Here is a 16,106-nt window from a genome sequence, read left to right as displayed (position 1 = left end):
CTAAACGCTCTTTCATCGTATACATATACCAATACATGTATCGGCGTCATAGCTATTCTTTTGTCATATGCACGTACTTATATAAATACATATATATATATATATATACGTCTATAGCGCTCGGTTATTATCATATACGTATACTTATATCATGTCTATCGGCGTCATATATTACGGTGGTCATATTACACGTGTGTCGGTGCACGTCAATCGGGGTCTTAGAATTCCATGTATTTAGGATCCTAATAGTTATTATCTATAATAGAATCGGGATACCCGAGAAATGTTTTAACATTCTCGTATTTTTCGTTTTTATAGCAAAGTATATCATCTACCCTAACGTAGGCACTTTTCTCATTTTTCGCTTAAGTCGTTACTATATCATTTTTATCATGGATACACTTGCGCTAGGATGATACTATACTTATCGTTTGACAATCGGGACAAGGGTCTGGATTTCCTTAGGTCTACTCCAAAACAAGTCAAACGAGGTGATAGGAAAATTCGGGAGCGGTGGGCCCACCTCGGGCCGAGTGAGATGGCGATAATTTACATATGCTACGTGTCATAGCGTTCTTTATAATGGTTTAAGGTAATCGGGTCCTCTTGCCTCTGGGTTTAGAATTTTTCAACTTTCACACCATTTTTAGTTCAATTCTATTCGTCAATCGCGGTTTCTAGAGTTAGGAAAGTCCCCGAGGCGCGAAATCAATCCTATACGTCTAAGACATGCCAAAGAAAGAAAGGAAGTCTTACATACCTCTGTTCCTCCTTGGCTTCTCCATCAACTTGTTCTGAATCAAAAATCTCTGATTTGGTCGTGAGTTGTACTTTCAAGAGTTCAACTTAAATTCATGTTTGTCTACCGAAATTTCGAGCGACATTTCCCCTATACATATAGCATCCCATAGACTTAGGGAAATATCAAAATCAACCCAACAACTTGACAATCCAACAACACCAACAATTATCATAAAACGCACTATAACATAAATAGTTCTCTTTACTACATTCAACGACTTTCATTCCAACTTCACATTTCCAAACTAATCTCAATGTTTTCACATTCATTACTAATCAAGATCACTCCAATACAATTCTAAATCATTCCATATTATTTTACAAATTATTCCAAGATATACCAAATATACAAAATATGCAAATTTTCCACCCAAAACCATAATTCACCCAGAAACTTCACATTCATAACACATTTCCATCTTCCCATTTCATCAACCATGATCATAATTTGCTCTTTGAAAACTTCATTTCCATAATATCATAAAATCATTCTAAAATGACGAAATTTTTCTACACTTTCCATTCAGTGCCAACTTAAACCGTTTTCTTCATTTCACAATAAGGGTCACGCCTTTACTAACATACTAAACGGGATTTAATTTATTTCCCGTCCTTCACCTTTCTACCACCGACCACAACGTAATGGGGTTTCATATATTCCTCCATTCCTTCACCCTACGAGTTAAATCATCCATCAACTCAAAATACTAAATAAAACAATTGAATCATTGCCTAAACCTACAACACACATACGGCCACTTGCATACATGCACACCCGTCATGCAAACTTTCATATTTCCATAAGTTCTACTCATTCCCCTTAACAACACAAACAAACCTTCGTAACATAATAAAGAGGAATAAATTCTTACCTTTCTCTCGATCTTCTTCACTTGACAAAGTTGCGGAAACGACGAAACGAATGGCCTATCTTCAGAAACAATTATACCACGTTGTAGAGACCACGAATTAGTATAAATATCACAAGACAATAATTTTTGATGGCAAAATCTTGGTCCTCCTTTTTCTCCCTCTTGGCGAATAGGCTATCTCTTTCTCTCTTCTCTCTTCTCTTTTTTTTTTTTTGTTCCTTCTCTTGTCTTGAATTAGAAGAAGAACATATATATATATGTAGTTATTACAAGCATGTGAACGCGTACATGCCCTACTCTCTAAATTTTCTCTCTTTTTCTTGATTTTTCTTTCCTTTTCTTGAATTTTTTTCCAACACAAAAGATGACTTAATTGTCATCATTTTTCATCCTTTTTTTGTCACATAGCTTCGAGTATGGCCTCTTTGGAATTTTCATGAACCTTGGTGAAATTCCTATTTTGCCCCTCGACTTTTCTCGATATTACGGTTAACCTTCCACGCCATTTTGCAAACTTCTCTTTTATCCTTGACCTCCCACAATATCTCCCTACTAATAATAGTCATAAGTAATTTTATGACGACACTGCGCTTATAAAATGATTTTCGAAAATCGTCTCGCCCTTAACTTTCCACGACGACTTCGAAATATCCAAACGTACAAAGTACGGGCTATAACAATTATTATGACATTGATTTGTATTAGTAATGAGGGCATAACTCATAGAATATGTGCCCCTGAGCCTAAGTATAAATAAGACCTATCATTTCATTATAAAGCACACGAAATACATGATGTATACATAGAATACTACAGACTTACACTGTTCTTAATTATTCTTGTTCTAATTCGCTTTAGCAAGGTTTATTTGCCCGCTCAACTAGCTCGAAACGCTTCTCGAGGCTCGAAAAGAATTCTAACTCTTTCTTTTCAATTACATTTCACTTATATTAATTTCTATTATTAGTTATCTCATTATTTTGGTCATATTAATCCACGTGCCCTAGACCACATATATACAAATTCAACTATACCAATTTTCGAGTAAACAGTGTGGCGTCCACTGTGGGACTAGATAGTTGTGGTATCATTATGACCTTTGTCCTTTAGAATAACTCTTTAAGGAATTCTATTGGTCTCTAGCACCAATTTCAGGTATGTCAGGAGTCAACGACAGCACAAACGCTAGAGACGTTACGAGCAACGAGCGGATTGGCCCGAATGGCCTTCCCTTTCGTGATCTTGCAGTAGATTCATCGACCTAGAACGTAGACGAAGTAGCTTCAGGAGGCGGTCGGACCAATCAATCTACCGAGGACAAACTTCCTACCAATGAAACTCCCGCAAAGGCGATGCAGATCATAAGGGAACAAAATCACGCACTGAGGGTGCAAATGGAATAGATGAGGCAATTCATCACCTCACTTTCATCAACCGGCTACAGTCGCGGCACCTAAACCTTTGGCCCCGAGAAATGGAAAACAGCGGTGGCGGACGGCGAAGGCAAGGAAAGGACTCCGGGGGACCTTTTTCCGGACACGAGTCTGCATTTATGGGAAAAGACTGCCCGAAAGAAAATTCAAAGAACGCCAAAGAATTCCGGTGGCTTCACCAAAACGTAATGTTACACTTCGCCTTTCGCACATGTTAAGGTTCCGTCTTAAGACTGTTGTTATAGGCTCGTATTGGGAATCATTGGAGAGCTATGTATAAGGTCTATGGGTGTATCTCGAAGATATATAAGTTCTTGAACATATTTGGAAAAGAGTATAAAGGTTAGACGTTAAACGAATCGAAAAGAATATGTTTCATCAAAAAATCGAAAAAAGGCACTTCTACGGTGGGTTTCATGGTTCGTGGAATATTCAGCGGCTTTGAAAAGAGGACAGCCACCACAGTGAAATGATGGCAGTGGTGAGGAGCTTCTGGGCCAGTTTCACTGCCAGTGAAATTTTTCCCTATCGTGAAAGTATACCGTGAAATTGATTACACCCCTCGTGTTCATAGTGGTAGAACCTATGATTTCCTAGTCGGGTATGCCCTTGGAATAGAGACCCGAGCTCGAGTTTGGAGGTAGAAAATGTCTTACCCCGCGTACAAGGGTACCAGCAGATATTCCTGGCAATTTATAGAATTAAAAGTTGAACGAATCGAATCGACGTGATCCGAACTGAACCAGAAAAACCTGCAGGACACCAGTCATCGTCGACGGGTCATCGACATGTTCGACGGACCGTCGACGTGCGGCATCGATGGGATCCCGCAGCCATGCATCTGCAGGCGCAGGTCGACGGGCAAGTCGACGGACCGTCGACACGTCGACGGGCCGTCGACCCGCTCGTCGAACCGGACCGGCCTTTTTGGCTTCCAAGTATAAATAGGTGGTCCACGACCCTATTTCATATTTTCCTCCTTCCAAAAATCGAGAAAACCCTAATATATTCTCTCCCAATATTTTTCCATCATATTAGTGAAGATTTGACAAGACCCCGACCCCGCATAAACCCGAGATGGTGAAGAAGAAGGTTGCTTCTAGGGTTTCTTCAAGTTGTGGAGTTTAGGGAGTTGAAGTTGAAGTGATTCTTGGGATTCTTGACCCCTCAAGGTATGTAAATGATTTCTACCCTTATATTTAAGTTGGTTATCAAGAGTTTAGTGATGTTAAGTGAAGAGAAGGTAATTGTGGAAGTGTTAAGTTGATGAAGGGCAATGTAGTGATATAGGGTTGTTTTAGGAGATGATTGGAAACGGGTTTACGTATATATATATATATATATATATATATATATATATATATATATATATATATATATATATATGTATATATATATATATGTGTGTGTGTGTGTGTGTGTGTGTGTGTGTGTGTGTGTTGTCATTGTTGATGTGAGTATTGTAGTTGATGTGGGATCGAATGAGAAGTTGGAGAGTTGTAAGCTTACAAGGAAATTATTGTCTTATAGTTCGTTGAGCTTTATACGCATTTGAGGATGGCTAGTAAGCGAAGTAAATAGCCTAATTAAGCCCTATGTTATCTTAATTGTAGACTTGCAAGTATCGAGAGGTAGAAGTTGGGTGATTGCGTATACTTCAAGGTATGATAAGACTAACCTTTCCTTCTTTTGGCATGATCCTATGATATGATCCAACAAGCGAGTAAGTGAGATTACATATTACTCTACTCTTAGAAGTATTAGGAGTACTTCAGTCTTTGATGTTCATGTACCCCATTTATGAGAAATCCTTCGGTTCATGGGTCTAGTCTTATGTAGCCAGTTCTATGCATACAGTCTATTCATGCATTACATTTATTATATACTATGTATATTGACCCATGACTAGAAGGCGTTATATATACGCACACATATCGCATTTGAAAGATTATACACGCGAATATTAGATATATGCAAAGTATGAGAAGAGATATAGGCGTTATATATATGCATTACTACTATGATGATGATATTGATTATGGCCACGTGAGTAAGTGAGAATATGATATGACGAGATGCCATAGATTATTCATGGGCGTTACACGCACATACATCGACGTTATATACGCACTCATATAGATGCACGGTCATCATTGATAGGTATGAGCATTCATATTATGTGCCAGAGAGGCATTATCGATTCTGATGACATTGATTATGGCCAGAGGAAGAGATACTAGTTCATACAAGTATATACGTACATCGGGCGTTTTTCGGCTTATGAGTTTTATAGGATTTTATCCATGATTCTCGTGTATATATATATATATATGTATATTCTTATATATATATATTACATACTTCTTATGCATTACATACTCGTACATTATCCGTGCGACTCCCCGTTGCTCGGGGGGCTACGTTCATGCCCACGGTACGGGGAGACCGGTGGTCCAGCTCAGTAGGACCTCTAGATCTAGCAGTGGTCAGTACGCTCCATTCGATCCGGAGCTACAGTCAGTTTTGGTATGCCCCTTTTGAGATGTGTATGCATATGGGTATGACGGGGCCCTGTCCCGTCCTTTCTACAGCTTTCATTCCAGTAGAGGTTTGTAGTATGTAGTGGTCAGATGATGTAGCCTTGCCGGCTTCTAGTCTTTTGTGTACAGTATATGTAGCGACCTAGCGGCTTGCCATATATTCTTCCGTATGTTGTGTATATATATACGTATATTGTACGAGTTCTGATGTTTCCCTTTTATGAGATTAGTTTGTGCCATTTATGGGCCTTTGATGTTCAGTATGTCTCAGATAAGTATTTAGGGGTGTTTGGTCGCTAGAGGTCAGACTTCCGTCACGGCTCATCGGGTTGGGTCGTGACAGAAGTGGTATCAGAGCAGTTTCGTCCTAGGGTTGTCTACAGACCGTGTCTAGTAGAGTCTTGTTTATGGGCGTGTTGTGCACCACACTTATAAACGGGAGGCTACAGGACATTTAGGATGATGTCATTCTTTCTCTCTTAGATTGTGCGATAGAGCCATGTGTTAGGCGTTCGCTTTCTGATGAATTGTTATGATTTCGGCGATGCCCCCGAAAAGCTACGGTGCCGGAAAGGGCAAGAAAGCCACGGTGAGGCCACTAGCCGCACTCGGAGGCCACGAGAGCCCAGGATGAGATTCAGAGTGAGGGGCCGTCTGAGACATCGCATACACCGCCTCCAGCACCTGCCCCAGTTCCTCAGCCGGATGCACCGGGCCAGGATGTGTGGGATGTTGTACGGTTGTTGACCAGATTAGTAGCCGCCCAGGCTCAGCGGCAGGGAGTTGGTGTTGACCAGGCAGATGGGACTGGTAGTTCGAGGGTTAAGACCTTCCTTGGGTTAGGTCCTCCAGAGTTTTCCGTGGTAAAACAAAATATGGACCCCCGATTTCATTGATGGTATGCAGAGGACTTTGAGGGTTATGCATGCGGATGAGGTCGAGTCGGTAGAGTTGGCTTCGTATAGGCTGCGTGATATTGCAGTACAGTGGTATCAGACTTGGGAGTTATCTAGGGGAGAGAATGCCCCTCCAGCTGTGTGGCGAGAGTTCTCAGATGCCTTTATCCGCCATTATTTTCCTCCTGAGGTCGAGCGAGCCCGACGGGCAAGCGAGATAGATTCTACGTATTGAGCGAGGGCGGTATGAGTGTCCGGGAGTATTGCGTGTATTTTGATTCTATGGCCGGATATGCTCCGGCCATGGTGGTGAGATGGAGGATAGAGTTCATCGTTTTGTGGGCCGGTCTAGGGCCACATTTGATTGATGCTTGCACGGCTTTGCATTACGACCGGCATGGATATCTCCCGTATACAGGCATATGCGCAGAATTTGGAGGATCGCAAGTGCCAGAGGAGGACAGATCGTGATCGTGACCGGGGCCATGGTAAGAGGTCCAGATCTTTTGATATTGGGGGTGAGTTTAGGGGGGAGGACGAGATAGCGGCATCATCCCGTATCCTTTCCATTCGGCGGGGAGTGCATCTCCGCGGATTTTCCGGTCGAGGTTTGATCGGTCTCCTTACTCGGAGCGAGTCAAGTTCTAGAGCATCGGGCTCTCGGTACGGACCCGAGTCGGGCCGTGTGAGGCCCCTTTTGCCATGGTGTGCCCGGTGTGGCAAGTTACATGCGGTCGGTGTCGGTTGGGATCGGATGGTTGTTATGCTTGTGGCCGAGCTAGGCCACGGGGGAAGGAGTGCCCGATGAGGGTTGGTACAGGTATGGTTCAGCCTACGGGGTGCGTGGTGGCTCTTCTTCTGCGGTGCGCCCTCCGGGCGAGGTTTTCGAGACGCCGGCGGGCGAGGGTAGGGGGAGGAGTGGAGCATCCAGCTCGAGCGGTCCTCAGCACCGCGTGTATGCATTGGCTGGTAGACAGGACCGCGAGACGTCTCCTGATGTTGTTACAGGTATATTATCAGTTTCCTCCCATGATGTTTATGCACTGATTGATCCAGGCTCCACTTTATCATATGTTACGCCCTTTGTTGCTGGAAAGTTTGGGGTAGAGCCCGAGTTGATTAGACCTTTTGAGGTGTCTACGCCAGTTGGTGATCCGGTTATAGCTAGGCGGGTATACCGAGACTGTGTTGTTATAGTTTGTGACCGCCATACCGTAGCAGATCTAATTGAATTAGATATGATTGATTTTGATGTTATTATGGGCATGGACTGGTTAGCTTCTTGTTATGCTAATGTTGATTGTAGAGCAAAGATGGTTCGATTTCAGTTCCCAAGCGAACCCGTCTTAGAGTGGAAGGGCAATGCTTGTTCGCCTAGAGGTAGGTTTATTTCCTACCTTAAGGCAGAGAAGATGATCAAAAAAGGGTACATTTTTCACCTAGTTCGAGTTCAAGATGTGCAAGCGAGTCGCCGACTCTTCGGTCATTCTGTGGTTAATGAGTTCCCGAAGTGTTTCCGGATGAGCTTCCGGCATTCCCCCGAGAGAGGAGATTGGGGATTTTTCTATTGACCTATTGCCGGACACTCGACCAATATCTATCCCTCCTTATAGGATGGCACACTGCGGAGTTGAAGGAGTTGAAGGAGAGTTGAAGATTTGCTCGAGAAGGGCTTTATCGGCCTAGTACATTGCCGTGGGGAGCCCAGTGTTATTTGTAAGAAAGAAGGATGGTTCCTTGCGAATGTGTATCGATTATAGGCAATTGAATAAAGTGACTGTAAAGAATAAATATCCGCTCCCGAGGATCGATGATTTGTTCGATCAGTTGCAAGGCGCTAAATATTTCTCGAAGATAGACTTGAGATCAGGATATCACCAGGTCAGGGTCAAGGAAGAGGACATTCGAAAGACGGCATTCCGAACTAGATATGGCCACTATGAGTTTCGTGTTATGTCGTTCGGGCTAACTAATGCCCCAGCTGTATTCATGGATTTGATGAATCGTGTATTCAGGCCCTTTCTAGATTTGTTCGTGATTGTGTTCATAGATGATATTCTGGTTTATTCGCTGTCAGAGGCCGATCATGCAGAACATCTGCAGACAGTGCTTGGAGTTCTTCGAGGTAAAGAGTGGTATGCCAAGTTTTCTAAGTGTGAGTTACGGTTGAACTGCGTGGCTTTTCTCGGGTCACATTATTTCGGAAAGAAGGCGTTAGAGTGGATGCCCGAAAGATTGAGGTTGTGAAGAATTGGCCAAGGCCCACGGCACCAACGGAGATACGTAGTTTCTTGGGCTTGGCAAGTTATTATAGAAGGTTTGTAGAAGGATTTTCCTCTCTTTCAGCCCCATTGACCAAATTGACTCAGAAATCAGCTAAGTTCCAATGGACAGATGCTTTTGAGCAAAGTTTTCAGACGTTGAAGGATAAGCTAACTTCAACACCAGTTCTGACTCTTCCAGAGGGAGCAGATGGCTATGTGGTATATTGTGATGCTTCAGGTGTTGGATTGGGTTGTGTATTGATGCAGCATGGTAAGGTTGTCGCTTATGCTTCCAGACAGTTGAAGAAGCACGAGAAGAATTATCCAACCCATGATCTTGAGTTAGCGGCAGTGATTCATGCCTTGAAGATATGGAGGCACTACTTATACGGTGTCCATGTTGATATCTATACTGATCATAAGAGTCTCCAGTACATCTTTACGCAGAAGGATTTGAACTTGCGTCAGAGGCGATGGTTGGAGAGGTTAAAAGATTATGATGTGGATATTTTATATCATCCTGGGAAGGCTAATGTAGTAGCCGATGCCCTCAGTCGTAAATCTATGGGTAGCTTGTCTCACGTGTCGCTAGAGAGAAGAGAAATGGTCCGTGAGGTTCATCGATTGGCTAGCCTCGGAGTTCGATTGCTAGATTCGGGTGATGCAGGAGTTACTGTTCAAGACACGGCGGTATCATCCTTGGTAGTTGAGATAAAGGAGCGTCAGTATGAGGATCCTGTTCTAGTTCTTTACAGAGATACAACCCCTCAGAAAGAAAAGACACCCTTTGTGATCACAGGTGATGGAGTACTCAGGTATCGAGGTAGATTGTGTGTCCCTAGTGTTGCAGGACTCCGTCAGCAGGTTATGGGAGAGGCACATTACTCCCGCTATTCTATTCATCCGGGCTCAACGAAGATGTACCATGATCTCGAAGGAAGTTTATTGGTGGGATGGTATGAAGAGAGATGTAGCAAATTTGTCGCTCGGTGTCAAATTGTCGGCGAGTCAAAATAGAGCACCAGAAGCCTGGAGGTCTATTGCAGGCTATGGATATTCCGACATGGAAGTGGGAGGTAATTAATATGGACTTTATTACCGGGTTGCCCCGTACTCAGCGGAAGTGTGACTCGATATGGGTCATAGTTGATAGGCTCACAAAGTCAGCTCATTTTCTGCCTGTCAGAACTACTTATGCAGCCGAGGATTATGCAAGGCTTTATCTTAAGGAGATTGTACGACTTCATGGTGTTCCTTCAGCCATTATTTCGGATAGGGGAGCACAGTTCACCGCTAAATTCTGGAAGTCTTTTCAGCAGGGATTGGGGACTCAGGTGAGTCTTAGTACGACGTTTCACCCCCAGACAGATGGACAAGCAGAGCGTACTATACAGACCCTTGAGGATATGCTTAGAGCTTGTGTACTTGACTTCCAAGGCAGTTGGGATGATCATTTGCCTCTTATTGAGTTTGCGTACAACAATAGTTATCATTCCAGTATTCAGATGGCTCCTTATGAGGCCTTATATGGGCGGAGATGCAGATCGCCCATAGGATGGTTCGATGTCGAGGAGAATCAGTTACTAGGCCCAGACTTAATTCAGCAAGCAGTTGATAAGGTGAAAGTGATTAGAGAGAGGTTGCTAACAGCTCAGAGCCGACAGAAATCCTATGCGGATAATCGGCGACGTAAGCTAGAGTTCAAGATGGGTGACTGGGTGTTCCTGAAAGTTTCGCCTATGAAGGGAGTGATGAGGTTTGGTAAGAAGGGTAAGTTGAGCCCTCGATATATTGGGCCATATAAGATCATTCGTATAGTGGGTACAGTGGCATATGAACTAGAATTGCCTTCTGAGTTAGAATCGGTACATCCAGTGTTTCATGTATCAATGCTTCGTAAGTGTATCGGAGATCCTTCAAGAGTGATACCAGTGAATGACATCCAGGTGACCGAGCAGTTATCATACGAGGAAGTTCCAGTGGCTATATTGGATAGACAGGTCCGTCGGTTACGGACCAAGGATGTAGCTTCGGTTAAAGTCTTGTGGAGGAATAAGAATGTTGAGGAAGTGACTTGGGAAGCGGAAGAGGCAATGAAGATTAAGTACCCGCATTTGTTCCCAGCAGTACGGGAGGTTCAGTCTGAGGCATTATCGCCCCCAGGTATTATTTCATTTCAGTTGTTGTGATTGGTCGTGTGAGGCCATGGCATTGTTTGTTATAGTATGTGGCCCTCTGTGGCATTATTTTGGGTTGTTGCGTGCAGGGTGGATTGGTATAAGTACAGGGGAAACTCTGCCGAAAATTTTATAACCCGGGATTGTTCGAACATTCGAGGACGAATGTTCCTAAGGGGGAGAGAATGTTACACCCCTCGTGTTCGTAGTGGTAGAACCTATGGTTTCTTAGTCGGGTATGCCCTTGGAATAGAGACCGAGCTTGAGTTTGGAGGTAGAAAATGTCTTACCCCGTGTACAAGGGTACCAGCAGATATTCCTGGCAATTTATAGAGTTAAAAGTTGAACGAATCGAATCGACGTGATCCGAACTGAACCAGAAAAACCTGCAGGACACCAGTCATCGTCGACGGGTCGTCGACATGTTCGACGGACCGTCGACGTGTGGCGTCGATGGGATCCCGCAGCCATGCATCTGCAGGCGCAGGTCGACGGGCAAGTCGACGGACCGTCGACACGTCGACGGGCCGTCGACCCGCTCGTCGAACCGGACCGCTGTAGCCTTTTTGGCTTCCAAGTATAAATAGGTGGTCCACGACCCTATTTGATATTTTCCTCCTTCCAAAAATTAGAAAACCCTAATATATTCTCTCCCAATATTTTCCATCATATTAGTGAAGATTTGACAAGACCCGGACCCCGTAAACCCGAGATGGTGAAGAAGAAGGTTGCTTCTAGGGTTTCTTCAAGTTGTGGAGTTTAGGAGTTGAAGTTGAAGTGATTCTTGGGATTCTTGACCCCTCAAGGTATGTAAATGATTTCTACCCTTATATTTAAGTTGGTTATCAAGAGTTTAGTGATGTTAAGTGAAGAGAAGGTAATTGTGGAAGTGTTAAGTTGATGAAGGGCAATGTAGTGATATAGGGTTGTTTTAGGAGATGATTGGAAACGGGTTTACGTATATATATATATATATATATATATATATATATGTGTATATATGTGTATGTGTGTGTGTGTGTGTGTTGTCATGTGAGTATTGTGGTTGATGTGAGATCGAATGAGAAGTTGGAGAGTTGTAAGCTTACAAGGAAATTATTATCTATAGTTCGTTGAGCTTTACACGCATTTGAAGATGGCTAGTAAGCGAAGTAAATAGCCTAATTAAGCCCTATGCTATCTTAATTGTAGACTTGCAAGTTCAAGAGATAGAAGTTGGGTGATTGCGTATACTTCAAGGTATGATAAGACTAACCTTTCCTTCTTTTGGCATGATCCTATGATATGATCCAACAAGCGAGTAAGTGAGATTACATATTACTCTACTCTTAGAAGTATTAGGAGTACTTCAGTCTTTGATGTTCATGTACCCCATTTATGAGAAATCCTTCGATTCATGGGTCCAATCTTATGTAGGTTCTGTGCATACAGTCTATTCATGCATTACATTCATTATATATTATGTATATTGACCCGTGACTAGAAGGCGTTATATACGCACACATATCAGGCGTTATACACGCGAATATTAGATATATGCAAAGTATGAGAAGAGATATAGGCGTTATATACGCATTACTACTATGATGATGATATTGATTATGGCCACAGAGGAGCCAATATGATATGACGAGATGCCATAGAGGCTTACAGGCATTATATACGCACATACATCAGGCGTTATATACGCACTCATATAGATGCACGGTCATCATTGATAGGTATGAGCATGCATATTATGTGCCCACAGAGGCATTATCAGTTACAGAGATTTATGCAGGTTTAGGCAGATACTAGTTCATACAAGTACATGCAGTCAGTCATTTCAGTTTATGAGTTCAGATTTTATCCATGATTCTCATGTATATTTATGTATATGTTGTTCTTATGCCTTACATACTCGGTACATTATCCGTACTGACTCCCCGTTGCTCGGGGGGCTGCGTTCATGCCCGCAGGTACAGGGAGACAGACAGGTGGTCCAGCTCAGTAGGACCTCTAGAACTAGCAGTGGTCAGTACGCTCCATTCGATCCGGAGCTGCAGTCAGTTTGGTATGCCCCTTTTGAGATGTGTATGAATATGGGTATGACGGGGCCTGTCCGTCCTTTCTACTGACTTTCATTCCAGTAGAGGTACGTAGACGAGTTGTATGTAGTAGTCGGATGATGTAGCCTTGTCGGCTTCTATTCTTTTGTGTACGGTATATGTAGCGACCTAGCGGCTTACCTTATATTCTCCGTATGTTGTGTATATATATATATATATGATTGTACGAGTTCTCGATGTTTCCTTTTTATGAGACTAGTTTGTGCCATTTATGGGCCTTTATAATTTTTATGCACACTATTATAGTCCGTATATTAATCGTATTCTGAATATATATAGTCCGTTTTATTCTGTTTTTGTCAAATTTTAGTCAAGTTTTATTTTTAATCTAATTCTAAATAGTCACAATTAGTCTCACACGTTCTGAATATTAGTCCAAATCAGTCCATATGTCAAAGTCCACGGGTTTCATAAATGTTCAAATCAGTCCTTAATTTCACAAAAATCTGCAGTTTTAATCCTTTTATCCAAATCAGTCCCAAATTTGCATTAATGCCTCAAAATTAACCTCACATTTTGTAACAAATTCATTTTTTTGCGACTTTAAAATACATGATAATCCTATAAGGGCTCCAATTTGCATAATAATTGCACAATTGGCAATTTAATGTACATAATTAAATAAAGATAGAGAGATTGGGCTGACCAAGCCCAAAAGGAAGGTATTTATGCAATCGGGTTCGTCTTAAATCCAACATATGTTCCATTTTGCTCCAAGGGAAAGGTTGACTCGATCTAGATACGTTAGTGGGCCCCCTTGGGACCCAGCAACGGGTTTGAATGGATAAAGATACAAACGGGTATGCATGATATTAGTATACATTCATGAATTAAACTAAGTACAAATTTAAGATGACATAATTATTACAAAAGCAAAAAATGAGTTACAATTTATTGGGCCTAACCCACTTAACAATCCATGATGTTAAATAACCAAAAATGACCCAAGTAGGGAATAAGCCCAAAACAATAGTAATGATAAGCCAAGTATAGTAACACAAATGACAGGCCCAAATAACAAGCCCAGATCCTTATCTTCTTGAAAATTTTCTAAGTGTGAAAGAGTAGTATACATGATATACCACTGGTATACTATTCCATTTTTTCAAAATTTTCTAAGTGTTAGAGCTGTGAGATACCTAATATACCTCATATGGAGAGCAAAACCCTTTAAAGGGCATACCCTCCATATACACTAATATATACTAGGTATTCAAACCTTATTGACTAAGTGATATCAAACAGTCGCATAGCAAGTTCAATTTAAGTCTAACTAGGGTCAAAATGTCTTATAAATTCTTATCCTAAGTCAAGAGTCATGTCCAAAGTATAACCAAGTCTAAACAGTTAGCACATAAGCTCAAATATGCTAAAATGGGCAATGATCTGGACAAGGTGTCAGATCTATAAACAAACAAGGCAAGGCTACTGTTAATAAATCTCACAAACAACAGTTTCATAAAACAAAACAAGAGTCTAAATGATAAAGGGGAAAACAATAGCATAGAGAAGGGATGAGATAAGGGAGTGCCAATTAAGCCAAAGAAATAAGCAAGGAAAGGGTATAAACAAAAAACTATTTTCCAGTTTCACTGGTTAAGGTCAAACAAGTTCAAGTTCAGAAATTTTCAGACAAAGGTTCAAACTGCAAGTTGCAAAGTATTTCTAACAACATCAGGTCTTATAGGGACATTGGTTAAAACTTCAAATGATAGTCTAACTCATTTTATTCTCAGAGTCACACAGATGAGCCAAAGGTGCAAAATAGAGATCAAGTAGGTACATATAGTGATCAGAACTAGTTGTAGCCAAAAGGAGATTTTAGAAAGAAGCACTTCGAGAGCCAAAGTGAAACTAAGAGGAGTTAGAGAATCCAAAGTGAAACTAATCAAGAGGAGTATGACAGACAATCTCATTTCTCGAGGTGCAACACAATATGCATAGTTTAGTTTGAATCAAGCAAACAGAGGCAATATACATAAGAGACAATCTCAAATTTCTCATATAGACAACAAAGGATGGGGGGGTCACCACACTTAGTCTTTTTACACAGTTTTAGTCTTGTTTTGGACTCTATTTGCTTAGCTTTAGATGACCATATCAAATCAGAAATCCAGCATACTATGATCAAAACCAATATGGATACACAAGTCCCCCGGGTGGTCCGGTTGGTCGAAGAAGAGACAAACCAACAATGATACAAGATAGTGATTTAGAACTATAATCAAAAAAATAATAAAAATGAAATAATTACACGTGTCGAGCGCGCGTGTGGACAACATCAATAATTGGGGGTTGGCATTAGCCAATTCCCCGGGAGGGTAATGACAACGCAAAAATAATCATTTGTAAAGCAAATAAAGTAATGCGTGGAAGGTTTCGGATAGTGATTTAGAACTAGTCAACGGACCAAAGACAAAAGCAAGGCATTTGTAGCAAATAAAGTAATGCGTGGAAGGTTTCGGTTACTAGTCAACGGAAAGCAAGGCTTATAGGGTCGGGCAACACAATAAGTAAAAAAAAAAAACAAGGTAGGAATTCAAGGTGACCAAGGCAAGTAGCAGCAATACAATGGAAAGACAAGGGAAGATGAGGAAAGTTTCCAATTAAACCAAATGCGTAGTCAAGACAAGGCATGGGCCATATACTGGTCTTCCAGTTTTAGAAATCAAGAACCAATGAGCCAAGTGAGTGAATTAGACTAGTTCAGAAGGGTGTTCTTAAAGTAGTCAACAAGTTAATCTAGTGTTCAGTTCATTATAGTTTCAAATTTCCAATCAAAAAGGTCATAGAAATAAGATTACAAATACAGGAAACCAGTTTAGCTCAAAACATGACCAAGATGTCAAATAATGCAAGTTACAAGTTCAAAATAGTCCCAGATTCTCAGTTTTACTAGTCAAGGTTCAATACAGGTCATACAAATGGTCTAGCAATAGTAGGTCCTATAAAGATACTAACAAAAGGTCTCAGATGGTGATCCAATCTCAGTTTTTGTTCTCAGGATGACACAAA

The sequence above is a fragment of the Lycium ferocissimum genome, unplaced genomic scaffold (assembly GCF_029784015.1).
Source record: "Lycium ferocissimum isolate CSIRO_LF1 unplaced genomic scaffold, AGI_CSIRO_Lferr_CH_V1 ctg6618, whole genome shotgun sequence".
NCBI classification, from domain to species: domain Eukaryota; kingdom Viridiplantae; phylum Streptophyta; class Magnoliopsida; order Solanales; family Solanaceae; genus Lycium; species Lycium ferocissimum.
This window is presented reverse-complemented; position numbering follows the sequence as displayed.